At 44.5% G+C, this 14,672-nt stretch overlaps 1 non-coding gene across 1 annotated transcript; it reads right to left on the bottom strand.

Moving 5' to 3' along the window:
* Nucleotides 1-14,531: 14,531 nt before the first annotated feature.
* Nucleotides 14,532-14,672, bottom strand: LOC120364046 (U4 spliceosomal RNA). The gene has a single exon (XR_005579404.2). It is a non-coding gene; the product is annotated as a U4 spliceosomal RNA (small nuclear RNA).

Here is a 14,672-nt window from a genome sequence, read left to right as displayed (position 1 = left end):
TGCCTCAGCCTCCTGAGTAGCTGGGATTACAGGCACGTGCCACCATGCCCACCTAATTTTTTGCACTTTTAGTAGAGACGGGGTTTCACCATGTTGACCAGGATGGTCTCGATCTCTTGACCTCGTGATCCACCCGCCTCGGCCTCCCAAAGTGCTGGGATTGCAGGCTTGAGCCACCGCGCCCGGCTTTGTTTTGTTTTTTGAAACAGAGTCTTGCTCTGTCACCCAGACTGGAGTGCAGTGGTGCGATCCACTGCAACCTCTGCCTCCCGGGTTCAAACAACTCTCCTGCCTCAGCCTCCCAAGTAGCTGGGATTACTGGTGCCTGCCACCATGCCAGGCTAATATTTGTATTTGTAGTAGAGGCAGGGTTTCACCATGTTGGCCAGGCTGGTCTTGAACTCCTGACCTCAGGTGATCCGCCCACCTCAGCCTCCTAAAGTACTGGGATTATAGGCATAAGCCACAGTGCCAGCTTAGGGTGCCTTTTTCTAAATGTGCCCAAAGGCACTATAAGTGACCTTAAGACGGACCCAGCACAACGCCTAGAGGCTACAGCCTGAATGGAAAAGACACAAGACGATTTCTCCTTAAAAGGGAATGAACGAGGAATTTTTTTTTTTCTTTTTTTGATACGTAGTCTTGCTCTGTCTCTCAGGCTGGAATGTAGTGGTGCAATCTCGGCTCACTGCAACCTCTGCCTCCAGGGTTCTTGCAATTCTCCTGCCTTAGTAGTAAGGAGGAGTAGCTGGAACACAGGCACATGCTGCCACGCCCGTCTAATTTTCTGTATTTTAGTAGAGCCGGGGTTTCACCATGTTGCCCAGGCTGGTCTTGAACTCCTGAGTTCAGGCAATCCTCCCGCCTCGGCCTCCCAAAGTGCTGGGATTACAGGCGTGAGTCACTTAGCCCAGCTTGGACCGGGAATTTTTAAGTTAAGAAATGTTAAAATCCAAATTAGGTCAGTCTGCCCTAGAATGTGATCCCCCTCTGTGTCTCTCTTTCTTCATTACTAATGCAGTGTGGATGAGTGGTGCTTCACAGAGAAGAAACTGAGGCAGTTCCAGGGCCAGTGAGAGGACAAAAAAAAAAAAAAATTGTATAAACAAGTTGTATATTGCCCAGGCTGGTCTTGAACTCCTGGGCTCAAGTGATCCTCCAACCTTGTCCCCCCAAAGTGCTGGGATTACAGGTGTGAACCATCTTTTTTTTTTTTTTTTTTTTGAGACGGAGTTTCGCTCGTGTTACCCAGGTTGGAGTGCAATGGCCCGATCTCGGCTCACCGCAACCTCCGCCTCCTGGGTTCAGACAATTCTCCTGCCTCAGCCTCCCGAGTAGCTGGGACTACAGGCGTGCGCCACCGCGCCCGGCTAATTTTTGTATTTTTAGTGGAGACGGGGTTTCACCATGTTGACCAGGATGGTCTCGATGTCTTGACCTCGTGATCCACCCCTCTCGGCCTCCCAAAGTGCTGGGATTACAGGCGTGAGCCACCACGCCCGGCCTCAAGATTTTTAAAGATATACAAAAGCTAAAAGAATTCATCAGCAGAATGCCAGTATTACCAAAATTGTTAAAGGAAGTTCTTCAGCTAGAAGGAAAATTATACCAGATGGATGTCAGGATCTACACAAAGGGATGAAGAAAATGGAAAATTGTAAATACGAGGGTAAACATAAAAGACATTATTTATTTATTTTTGAGACAGAGTCTCATTCTGTCACCCAGGCTGGAGTGCAATGGCACTATCTCGGCTCACTGAAACCTCTGCCTCCTGGGTTCAAGCAATTCTCCTGTCTCAGCCTCCTGAGTAGGTGGGACTATAGGCATGGGCCACCACACCCTGCTAATATATATATATGTATGTATTTTTAGTAAAGACAGGGTTTCACCACATTGCCCAGGTTGTTCTTGAACTCCTGAGCTCAGCAATCCACCCGCCTTGGCTTCCTAAAGTGCTAGGATTACAGGCATGAGCCACTTCACCCTGCCAATTTTTAATAAACAATGTTTATTATTTTTGCTTATGTACTGTGAGGTTTATAACAAACAAAAATAAAATGTATGCCAACAAAGGCTAGGAGGGAGGAAATGAAGATACACAGCTGTAAAATCCTTACACTAGATGTGAAGTGGTATACCATTGCTTCAAGTCAAATTGAAAAGCTGAAGATGTATATTATAAACCCTGTTTTTAGTCCATTGGAGCTGCTATTACAAAATATCACAGACGAGTGGCTTATAAACAAAAGAAATTTATTTCTCACCGTTCCGAAGCCTGAAAAGTCCAAGATCAAAGTGCTGGCAGATTCAGGGTGTAGTAAGGGGCCACTTCCTTGCAGAGTCTTCTCACTCTAACCTCACATGGTAGAAGGGGTGAGAGGTCTCTCTCAAGTCTCATTTGTTTGTTTGTTCGCGAAAAGGTTGGACTCTGTTTCCCAGGCTGGAGTGCAGTGGCATGATCTTGGCTTGCTGCAGCCTCCACCTCCCAGGCTTGAGAGATCCTCCCACCTCAGCCTCCCAAGAAGCTGGGACCACAGGCACGTGCCATCATGCCTGGCTAATTTTTTGCATTTTTGATTTCACCATGTTGCCAAGGTGGTCTCAAACTCCTGAACTCAAGCAATCCACCTGCCTTGGCCTCCCAAAGTGCTGGAATTACAGGCATGAGCCACCACTGTGCCCGGCCTCAACTCTCTCTTCTAAGGGCACTAATCCCATTTACGAGAGCTCTGACATAATGGCGTGTCTCCCAAAGGTTGCATCTCCTAATACTATCACCGTGGAGATAAGGGTTTCAACATACGAAGTTTGGGGGAATTTAAACATTCAGAATATAGCAAACCCTGAAGCAACTACTAAGAAAAAAATAAAACAAAGACTAATAGCCAATAAGTCAATAAAGGAGATAAGATGGACTGATAAAAATACTGAATTGATCCCTAAGAAGGTAGAAAAGGGAGAGAAAGGGAAAAGAGAACAGGTGGTACAAATAGAAAACAGAAAACAAATAGCAAGATGGTTTATTTAATTACAAACATATCCCACATCAGTAGTCACATTAGATATAAATGGTTCAAACATCCCAATTAAAAGGAAGAGATGATAAGATTGTTTGGATACAGGCCAGGTGCAGTGACTCAAGCCTGTAATCCCAGTACTTTGGGAGGCCGAGGTGGGCAGATCACAAGGTCAAGAAATTGAGACCATCCTGGCCAACATGGTGAACCCCGTCTCTACTAAAAATACAAAAATTAGCTGGGTGTGGTGGCAAGCGCCTGTAGTCCCAGCTACTCGGGAGGCTGATGCAGGAGAGGTTGCAGTGAGCCGAGACTGTGCCACTGCACTCCAGCCTAGCACCTGGCGACAGGGTGAGACTCTGTCTCAAAAAAAAAAAAAAAAAAAAGATTGTTTGGATACAAAAGTAAGAACCAAGTATATGATGCCACAAGAAAACCATTTCAAATATGAAGACACAGACAGGTTAAAAGAAAAGGATGGTAAAATATATATCATGTTAACACTATTTAAAAGAAAACTGCAGGGGCTATATCAATATCAAAGAAAGTAGATTTCAGAACAAAAAATATTAATAGAAATAAAGAGGTTCACTTTATAATAGAAAGGGGATCAAATTCCTCAAGAAGACATAATTCTAAGTATTTATACACTTAGCAGCAGAGTTTCAAAATACATGAAGCACAAACTGATAGAACTGCAATGAGAGACAGACAAATCCGCCGTTAGAGTCGCAGATTTGAACACCTCTTTCAATGATTAATAGAACAAGTAGACAAGACTGAACATTATCAACCAATGTGACCTGACACTTATAGAACACTCTGTATTCTATATATATTCTTCTCAGAATACACGTCTTTTTTAAGAGCACACAGAACATTTATCAAAATAGACTATTTTCTGGGTCAAAAAACAAGTCTAAATACATTTTTTAAAGTTTCCAACTTTTATTTAAGTTCAGAGGTACATGTGCAGGATGTGCAGGTTTGTTATATAGGTAAATGTGTGCCATGGTGGTTTGCTGGACAGTTCATTTCATTACCTAGGTATTAAGCCCAGCATTCATTAGCTTCCTGGTGCGCTCCCTCCTCCCACCTGCCACCCTCCAACAGGCCCCAGTGTGTGTTGTTCAACCCCATGTGTCCTCGTGTTCTCATCATTCAGCTCCCACTTATAAGTAAGAACATGTGGCATTTGGTTTTCTGCTCCTGTGTTAGTTTGCTGAGGATAATGGCTTCAAGTCTAAATACATCTTATAAGTTTCTGTCTTTCTTTTCTTTTCGAGACACGGTCTCATTCTCGTTGCCCAGGCTGGAATGCAGTGGCTCGATCTTAGCTCACTGCAACCTCTGCCTCCCAGGTTCAAGCAATTCTCCTGCCTCAGCCTCCTGAGTAGTTGGGATTACAGGTGCCTGCCACCATGCCTGGCTAATTTTTGCATTTTCAATAGAAATGGGTTTTCACCATGGTGGTCATGCTGGTCCCAAACTCCTAACCTCAGGTGATCCTCCTGCCTTGGCCTCCCAAAGTGCTGGGATTACAGGCATGAGCCACCGTGACTGGTCCCCTTTTTTTTTTTTTTTTTCCCTGAGACTAAGTCTCCCTCTGTGACTCAGGCTGCTAGAGTAAAATGGTGTGATCTCGGCTCACTACAACCTCCGCCTCCTGGGTTCAAGTGAGTCTCCCACCAAAGCCTCCCGAGTAGCTCGGACTACAGGCACACACCATGACTGCTGGCTACTTTTTTTTTTTTTTTTTTTTTTTTTTGTATTTTTAGTACAGACAGGGTTTCACCATGTTGGCCAGGCTGGCCTTGAACTCATGACCTCAGGTGATCTGCCCACCTCAGCTTCCCAAAGTGCTGGGATTATAGGTGTGAGGCAACCCACCTGGCCAAAAGTTTCAAATAATACAAAGGATGTTGTGAACATAATAAAATTAAATTAGAAGTAAACAACAGAAAGATATTTGGAATATCTTTCTGGAAACCAAGCACAAACTTCCAAAAACCCATGGGACAAAAAAAAAATCAGAGGGAAATTAGAACATGTGGCTCCTTTATCTACATTTTAATTCAGTGACATAATTTTACCTGTCAAATGCTAGTTTTTGTTGTAACCAAGCGAGCACAAAATCACCACTGGGACAAAGACTAGGCCAAATTACAGGGTCTTTATTGCCGGCGGCCACGGAGGACTCACGTCTCTCTAACTTGTGGCCCGAAAGGAGGGTGTCAAGACCTTTTACGCCCTTAAACCACCTCCTGGGTAGGGGTGAGGGTGAGGGGCTTCGGACATTCTGAGGGCCAGGGGACTTTGGACATTCCGATTGTTACTTAAGTGGTTCACAGAAGTCAAGATAAGTGTTAGTTTACTCATTGTCTGAGTAAAGTGGAAATTACAGACCTTAGTTACTTATTACAAGTCTTAGTTTTTCTTTTCTTTTCTTTTCTTTTTCTTTTTTTTTGAGACGGAGTTTTGCTCTTGTTACCCAGGCTGGAGTGCAATGGCATGATCTCGGTTCACCACAACCTCCGCCTCCTGGGTTCAGGCAATTCTCCTGCCTCAGCCTCCTGAGTAGCTGGGATTACAGGCACGTGCCACCATGCCCAGCTAATTTTTTGTATTTTAAGTAGAGATGGGGTTTCACCATGTTGACCAGGATGGTCTCGATCTCTTGACCTCGTGATCCACCTACCTCGGCCTCCCAAAGTGCTGGGATTACAAGCTTGAGCCACTGCGCCCAGCCAAGTCTTAGTTTTTCTTAAAATGGCACAGGGGCCAAAATGGCGTTGGTTTGGACGGCTTGCCTGTCACATTAAGGTTACAGAGAGCAGTTTCAATGGAAAGCTGAGGTATGGTCAAGGTATGCAGTTTATGAGGCAATTACCATGTCACAGTTCTACTTCTTCAAATTTATTTTTCCTATCCATTCAGCACACAGAAGAAATCTTGTCACGACATGTTTAGGGTTTAACATATGTATTTTATTTCTGAAAATCTGATTGTTGTCCTAGTGAGAAGTGCTATTTTACAATAAGAGATCTTGTAAATTGAGGTGAAGGAGACCAAAATCCAACCCAAACTAGAAAAAGGAGGATTTGCTGGAGGGATCCTGGAATAGCTCACAGAATTGAGAATGCCATGTATTTGTCTTGTATTGCTGCTGTGCTGAATTACCACAAACTTAACGGTTTAAAACAATACATATTTATCATCCTTTCACTTTGGAGATCAGAAGTGAAAAAGGAGCCAAAATCAACGTGTTGACAGGGCTGCCTGCATTCCTTCTGGAGGATCTAAGGCAGAATCTGTTTCCTTGGCTTTTCCAGCTTCTGGAGTTTGGTGCATTTCTTCTGTCTTCAAAGCCAGCAATGTCGGGCTGTCTTTCTCACACTGCCATCTCTCTGGTATCGGCTTCAGGTTCCTTCTTCCACTCATAAGGATCCTTGTGATTATATCATATTGAGCTCACACATTATCCACAGTAATCTTCTCATCTCAAGGTCAGGTGATTAGCAAATTTAATTCCATCTGCTGATTTAATTCCCCTTTGCCATGTAATGTAACATATTTACACATTCCAGGGATTAGGACACAGACTTTTTAGGGGCCATTATTCTGCCTGTTATACCATGTACACTGTTTGGGATTAAAAATGCACCACTGCAATCCCATAATGAGGAAAGGGGCAGGGAACTGTGGCTCATACCTGTAATCCTAACACTTTGGGAGGCTGAGGCAGGAGGATTGCTTGAGGCTAAGTGTTCAAGACAAACCTGGCCAGCAATAGCGAGACTTTAGCTCTAAATAAATAAATAAATAAATGAAACATAATTAGTAAAAGAAACTGTAGTCTGTTTCAGAAGGCAATGTAAGCAACTTCGTTGGCAAATGAACTTTTTATCTCAGGATGCCTTTAGAGCTGCAGAAATAAGTGAGTTCTACACAAGTAGAAAAAGCAAGATCAGAAGTAAGAAAGGGGGAGAGAAATAAAGAAGTGTGTTTATAAGCATGCCAAGGCCCTTTTTTAGGAGCACTCAAACTTCAAGCTCATTTATCTCAGGATTGTATCCTTATCAGAAAACTTAATTTCTATAGAGGATATGCAAAATACTCTCATGCTATTTCTTGTCTCTGCAATTTAGGAGACAATGAAATAATGAGCCAATTGATACAAAAGCAATTTTACATTAGATGTACTAGTGGAAAACAGTTTGCATTTGCACGTAATTCAGGCCTTGTTGAAATACCTAGCCAGCACTGCAGTTCTTTGGTCCACTCAGCAGAAGCTCCGATATAATTTCACATCCGTCATTCAATGAAGGGTGCGCAGCCCCACTGCTTTGCTTGTTCCAAGGAGACTGGATTAGACAACCGAGATCAAGTACAGTTTATCTTTCCAAGTAAAGTTCTCACGTCCCAATTGTGATCTCTCCCTTCCCATACAACGAGAGTTAGGAGGAGGACTCCCACATCCAGCTACTATGAAGTCATTGCAACAATCTAAATTTTTTTCTTTTCAAAGTTACCTGCTGTTTAGCTTTCCAGTCTCAAGACCAGTCCCCCTCATTCAGTGGTAGCTCAGGCACTAGGTTTGTAACAAGTCTTCTATTCCACCTGAAGCTCTGTCCTTATCTCTAGGGAGCTGTGCCTCCACTCAGCTTTAGCCACTGCCTTCCATGGCCACACCTTAGATCTTCCTGTCACTGGGAACTGCTACTCTACTGGAATAATAGATTCAAACTAGAATCACAGATGCCATCCTCACAGCATTCTGTTCTTCCAGTTTTTTTCACTCAATAATTCTCCTCTCTGTTTTAGTCTACCTGCTGTAATAAACAAATTAAGGTTGGATGTGGTGGCTCATGTGGGTAATCTCAGCACTTTGGGAGGCCAAGGTGGGCAGATCACCTGAGGTCAGGAGTTCCAGACAGCCTAGCCAACATGGTGAAACCCTGTCTCTAATTTTAAAAATTACAAACATTAGCTGGGCATGGTGGAGCATGTCTGTAATCCAAGCTACTTGGAAGGCTGAGGCAGGAGAATCACTTGAACCTGGGAGGCAGAGGTTGCAATGAGCTGAGATCGCACCACTGTACTCGAGTTAGGTTCCGTCTTAAATAAACAAACAAACTTAAAATCTGAGTGTTTAGTCAATCATTGCTATCTGGTAAATCACCCTAAGATCAGCCCTGTGTGGGGGTTCATGCCTATAATCCCAGTGCTTTGGGAGGCTGAGGCAGGAGGATCACTTGAGCCCAGGAGGTTTGAGGCAGCAGTGAGCTATGATCACACCACTGCATGCCTACCTGGACAACAGAGTGAGAACCTGTTCCTTAAAAAAAAAAAAGAAAGAAAAAATTTTTAAATGAGGCCGGGCACAGTGGCTCACGCCTATAATCCCAGCACTTTGAGAAGCCAAGGTAGGCGGATCACCTGAGGTCATGAGTTCGAGACCAGCTTGGCCAACATGGTGAAACCCTGCCTCTAATAAAAATACAAAAATTAGCTGAGTGTGATGGCAGGTGCCTGCAATCCCAGCTACTTGGAAGGCTGAGGCAGGAGAATCGCTTAGACCTGGAAGGCAGAGGTTGCAGTGAGCAGAGATCACACCACTGCACTCCAGCCTAGGGGACAAGAGCAGGACTTTGTCTCAAACAAACAAATCAACCAACCCACAACGACAATAATCATTCACAGATTTGTAGGTCAGCCGGGGTTTGGCTGATGGATCTGAGCTTGAGGCAATGGCAGAGATGAACGAATGCAAGTAGAAGCGCAAGCAGTGTCTTAAGGCCTAGATACACTGTCACTTCAAATCACACACTGTTAGCCAAAGCAAGTCACGTGGTGAAGCCTAAAGTGAAGGGCCAGGAAGTCTGCTCTGCCCTCAGTGAGACCATGGCAAGGATATAGACATAGGGAGTGTTGAAAAATTGGGGCCAATAATCCAACCCACCACAGTGACTTAACACAGTAAATTAACTTTCTCCTTCATTTCACAGTCCAGTGTAGTCAGCAAGGAAGCTCTGCTTTACCTGGTCATTCTGCAACACAGGCTCCTTCTACTGCTTGGCTCACTGCATCTCTTTTGGCTTCCTAATTCTCTGCATTCAGCTGGTAGATGTGGAGAGATGGAGTGTCTAGATCACTGTAGTCAGCAGAATAATGGCCCCTAAAGATGTCCACATTCTAATCTTTGGAATCTGTGATTGTTATCTTTATTGCAAAACAGACTTTGCAGATGTGATTGAATTAAGGGTCTTTTATTTATTTATTTATTTATTTATTTATTTTATTTATTTTTTTTTGAGACAGCGTTTTGCTCTTGTTACCCAGGCTAGAGTGCAATGGTGCAATCTCGGCTCACCGCAACCTCCGCCTCCTGGGTTCAAGCAATTCTCCTGCCTCAGCCTCCTGAGTAGCTGGGATTACAGGCACGCGCCACCATGCCCAGCTACTTTTTTGTGTTTTTAGTAGAGACGGGGTTTCACCATGTTGACCAGGATGGTCTCGATCTCTCGACCTCGTGATCCACCTGCCTCGGCCTCCCAAAGTGCTGGGATTACAGGCTTGAGCCACCGCGCCCGGCCTATTTATTTTTTAAAGATGGGGTTTCACCATGTTGGTCAGGCTGGTCTTGAACTCCCGACCTCAGGTGATCCACCCGCCTTGGCCTCCAAAGTGCATGGATTACAGGCGTGAGCCACCATGCCTGGCCAGATTAAGGGTCTTAAAATGGGGAGATTATCCTGGATTATCTGGATGGGCCCTAAATATAATGACCTTATAAAAGCGAGGCAAGAAAGTCAAGGAGAAAGAAGTAAGTAGGAGATATGAAGATTGGAAACACTGGAGCGATGTGAGGAAGGAGTCACAAGCCAAGGAATGAAGACCTCCAGAAGGCAGAAAAAGCAAGGAATCTTCACTAGAGCTTCGGAAGGAAGGAACCCTGCCAACACCACTCTGACTTAAGCCCTGTGAAGCTCATTTCATACTTCTGGCCTCCAGAAGTAAGTGAATATATATATGTTGTGTTAAGTAACTAAGGTTATGGTAGGTTGCTATAGATGTGCACATATCGTCTTCAATCATGTTCCATCGAACTTAGGCACACAGCTACTCCTATCCGTACAGGGGCCAGGGAATGTAGTCTCTTTATGTGGCCAGGAAAAGAAAGAAAGAGGGTTGGGGCCCGTCGCCCCACCATCCCTTCATGGAGGCTTCCAGACCATGAATCCCACCAGCCAGACTGACCATCCTTCAGCTTCTCAAGAACACCACACTCCTGTCTTGTACCACCTCTTTTTAATTTTTTCAAGACAGAGTCTTGCCGGGCGCGGTGGCTCAAGCCTGTAATCCCAGCACTTTGGGAGGCCGAGGTGGGCGGATCACAAGGTCAAGAGACCGAGACCATCCTGGTCAACATGGTGAAACCCCGTCTCTACTAAAAATACAAAAACTTAGCTGGGCATGGTGGGGCATGCCTGTAATCCCAGCTACTGAGGAGGCTGAGGCAGGAGAATTGCCTGAACCCAGGAGGCGGAGGTTGCGGTGAGCCGAGATCGTGCCATTGCACTCCAGCCTGGGTAAAAAGAGCGAAACTCCGTCTCAAAAAAAAAAAAAAAAAGACAGAGTCTTGCTCTGTCGACAGGCGCTGGGCTGGAGTGCAGTGGTGCATCTTGGCTCACTGCATCTCGTGTTCTGGGTTCAAGCAATTCTCCTGCCTCAGCCTCCCAAGTAGCTGGGACTACAGGCACGTGCCACTTAATTTTTGTATTTTGGTAGAGACAGGGTTTCACCATGTTGGTCAGGATGGTCTCGATCCTTAACCTCGTGATCCACCCGCCTCGGCCTCCCAAAGTGCTGGGATTACAGGCGTGAGCCACCGCACCCAGCCCCTCAAACATCTTTATAGCTACTGCAGCCTCAGCCTTTTAATGAGTTCTGTGGCAGGTGATGGTGGTTTTTCACTGGAATTTCTAAAAGCCTCCCATACCATGTTTACACCATTAGATTAAATGCAATGGGGGAAAGAGATTTTTTTTTCTTCTTTTTTGGAGATGGAGTCTCACTCTATTACCCATGCTGGAGTGCAGTGGTGCAATCTTGGCTTACTGCAACCTCTGCCTCCCACATTCAAGTGATTCTCCTGCCGCAGCCTCCCAGGTAGCTGGGACTACAGGCAGGTGAACCACACCTGGCTAATTTTTGTATTTGTAGTAGAAACAGGGTTTTACCATGTTGGCTAGGCTGGTCTCAAACTTCTGGCTTCAAGTGGTCCACCCACCTCGGCCTCCCAAAGTGCTGGGATTACAGGCATGAGCCACCACGCCCAGCAGAGATATTTTTAGTAATTTAGAATTTATTGCATGCTGCCAGTATGCTTTTAAAATGAGAATACACATGTTCTATTTTACTGTCCTTTTTAGAAACTGTAAGGCAAAGGAAATTGTGTAGATAGCAAGGTCAGAGAAGAGACCAAAAAATGTGGCTGTAGAATATAAAAGAGTAAGTAATTCAATGCATTTTCTGAGTCATAAAGGAGAAAGAAACCTTAGGAGGTCATTTGGCTGAACTCTCTGCTTCTGAAAGCTCTAGACTGAAATCATCTCAGATGCAGTTGGTGAGGGGGGTCTGATGAGAAGCGGGGAGAGGAGGAGACAAGAAGAAGGCCAGTAAGTGTGATCTATTCTAAGACCCCTAGGCGTGGAGATGAGAAAAGGCCTTTTCAAAGTTTTGTTCCAGTCCTCAGAAGATCTCTGCATAGCTGAAATACTCAGTGCTAATATTGGCTAGAAACTTTACATATGGAAGAACTTCCAGCATCCAACTCAGCTGTCTTCTAATTTTAAGGAAGAGCCGAGGGTTGGGAAACTTCTGGGCCTCAATCACACTCCAGGGAAAGCTAAAGTTCAACATCTCCCCTTACCTGACTGGGCTGAAATACCAGATTAGAAAAGGGGCAGCTTGGCTGGGTGTAGTGGCTGACGCCTGTAATCCAAGCACTTTGGAGGCCAAGGCAGTCGGATCACCTGAGGTCAGGAGTTCAAGACCAGCCTGACCAACATGGTGAAACCCTGTCTTTATTAAAAAAAAAAAGAAAAGAAAAGAAAGAAAAAGAAAAGGGGCAGCCCTCCAAACAAGTCATCTCTGCGTTCTAAAATGGGAAACAGGGCAAGAACCTCCCCTTACCATCAGCAGTTGCTTCAGAGTGTTTGATGCCCCAATTCCCTTCAAACGTAAAGAAATCTAGATCCCTGTGCCTGTCCATTCCCTCCTCCTATCTCTCTCACTTCACCCTTTTCTCCTCACCTAACCTTGTCTCCTCCTCTTCTCTAGACTCAGGGCAAGGTCTTAGGAGCAGGCAGGAATATCTTGTTTACAATCCTCAGAGCTTGATACTGTTTTCTAACTAGACTACCCAAATGTCTTTCAAAAAAGGGCAAGTAACTACTCTCTCTTGTCATGGGGCAGTAAATCTCTAGAGTTTTAGTCCAGAGATAGGAAGCTAGCGAACAAAATTTGAAGAAGTGTTTAAATTCATTGTTTTAATATTTACAAAAACAAGTCCTGTTTCACTAACGAGCGGCAAATCCAAGACTCAAACGCAGTTTGTCTGACTTAAGTCTTTGCACTTGAAGAAAATCATTCTTTAACTCTTCTGCTCAAGGTCAGTCTTGCTTTATATTCCCCAGCTTTTTACTTCTTTCGTCGTTGTTGTTGAGATAGGATCTTGCTCCGTTGTTCAGGCTGGAGTGCAGTGGGGCGATCTCAGCACACTACAATCTCTGCCTCCCAGGTTCAAGCGATGCTCCCACCCTCTCGGCCTCCCGAGTAGCTGGGACCACAGGTGCGTGCAACCCCCATCTAATTTTTTGTATTTTTTGTAGAGACAGGGACCATGTTGCCCAGACTGATCTGAAATTCCTGGGCTCAAGCAGTCTACCCACTTTGGTCTCCCAAAGTGCCGGAATTATAGGCATGAGCCACTGTGCCTAACCAATTCTATTTTACTGCAATTCATTTAAAACTACTGTTGGGGTCAGGTGTAGTGGCTCAGGCCTGTAATCCAAGCACTTCGGAGGCCAAAGCGGGCAGATCACCTGAGGTCGGGAGTTCAAGACAAGCCTGACCAACATGGTGAAACCCCGTCTTTATATATATATTTTTAAAAACTACTGTTGGATTCCATTAAAGACTTACTATGCTACTGCTATGGTGGATTTATTCCTGCCCTTAAGGAGATTTAAATTCTTTGGGATTTCTGCTCACCATGATTTCCTGCATTATCCCCACCTTCAACTCTGAATGTTTTTTTCTTTGTAAATGAACCTCCTTGAATCAGCTTAATTTAAATGTCATCTGTTTCCTATTAAGCCTTGATTGATAGAAAGGATCTGCTGGAACTCATGTGGCAGGTGACTAGCTGAGGCATGTGCCCCTTCTAGAGTTCAGAGTTATTGCTGCCCAGAGCAGGGGTTACATTTCCCACACCTGCTGCCTCAGGATGGGCCACAGGACCAATCCAGGCTCAAGTGATGTTCCTGCTGCCAGGTTTTGGCCTGCAAGACTGTCCATTTGATCCTGGTGCTCTCTCTGCCCTCACTCAACAGCATCTGCACATCTAGGGCAAGCATTCTGAATCCTTTTGTGCTGTAGATGCCTGAATCCCTTCTCAGAATAATGCTTGTTTAAAAATAAGCTTTTTAGGCCAGGTGTGGTGGCTTGCGCCTATAATACTCGCTCTTTGGCAGGCCGAGGCAGGCGGATCACTTGAGGCCAGGAGTTCGAGACCAGCCTGGCCGACATGGTAAAACCCTGTCTCTACTAAAAATACAAAAATTAACCATATGTGGTGGCATGCACCTCTAATCCCAGCTACTTGGGAGGCTGAGGCAGGAGAATCACTTGAACCCAGGAGGCAGAGGTTGCAATGAGGTGAGATCACGCACCACTGTACTCCAGCCTGGGTGACAGAGCAGGACCCTGTCTAAAAAAATGAAATAAATAAAGAAAAATAAGCTCTTTATTTTTCAATAATTTTATATTTACAGACAAGTTGCAAAGATAATAAGTACAGTTCTGCATGCTCCTTACTCAGTTTCAGTTTCTCTAAAACGGTCATCCTACGTTACTATGGTACATTTGCCAAATTAAGAGACTAACATTGGTACATTATTGTTAACTGGACTCCCGACTGCCACTAGCTTTTCCACCAATGTCCTTTTTCTGTTCCGGGATCTAATCCAAGAAACCACGTTGTATTTAGTTGTCCCCACTGGTCTGTAGTAGTGTCTCAATCTTCCCTTTTTTTTCGTGACTTTGACAGTTTTGCAAAGTATTGATCAGGTATTTTGCAGAATTCCAGAGAAATGATTAAATGCATAAAATTGAGTCATAAAAGAAGAAAATCATATTAAATATAGGTATTAACATATTTGTAGAGACAAGGTCTCACATTAACACGGCATTAATTTTGTTTTGTTTTGTTTTGTTCTAAATCAGTCTCTGTAGAGATTGTCATAAATTGCCAGTGCCAAGTGTATTGCAAGTTGTCATGGCGGGGTATTGGGAAAAGCTTTCGGTTAGCAATAATTGCACCTCAGATAAACCTCATTGGCTATGATACTGCCACTGCACAAAGCT

Source organism: Saimiri boliviensis, chromosome 2, assembly GCF_048565385.1.
Source record: "Saimiri boliviensis isolate mSaiBol1 chromosome 2, mSaiBol1.pri, whole genome shotgun sequence".
NCBI classification, from domain to species: Eukaryota; Metazoa; Chordata; class Mammalia; order Primates; family Cebidae; genus Saimiri; species Saimiri boliviensis.
The sequence above is the reverse complement of the archived record's forward strand: the minus strand, read 5'-3'. Positions and strand labels throughout refer to the sequence as shown.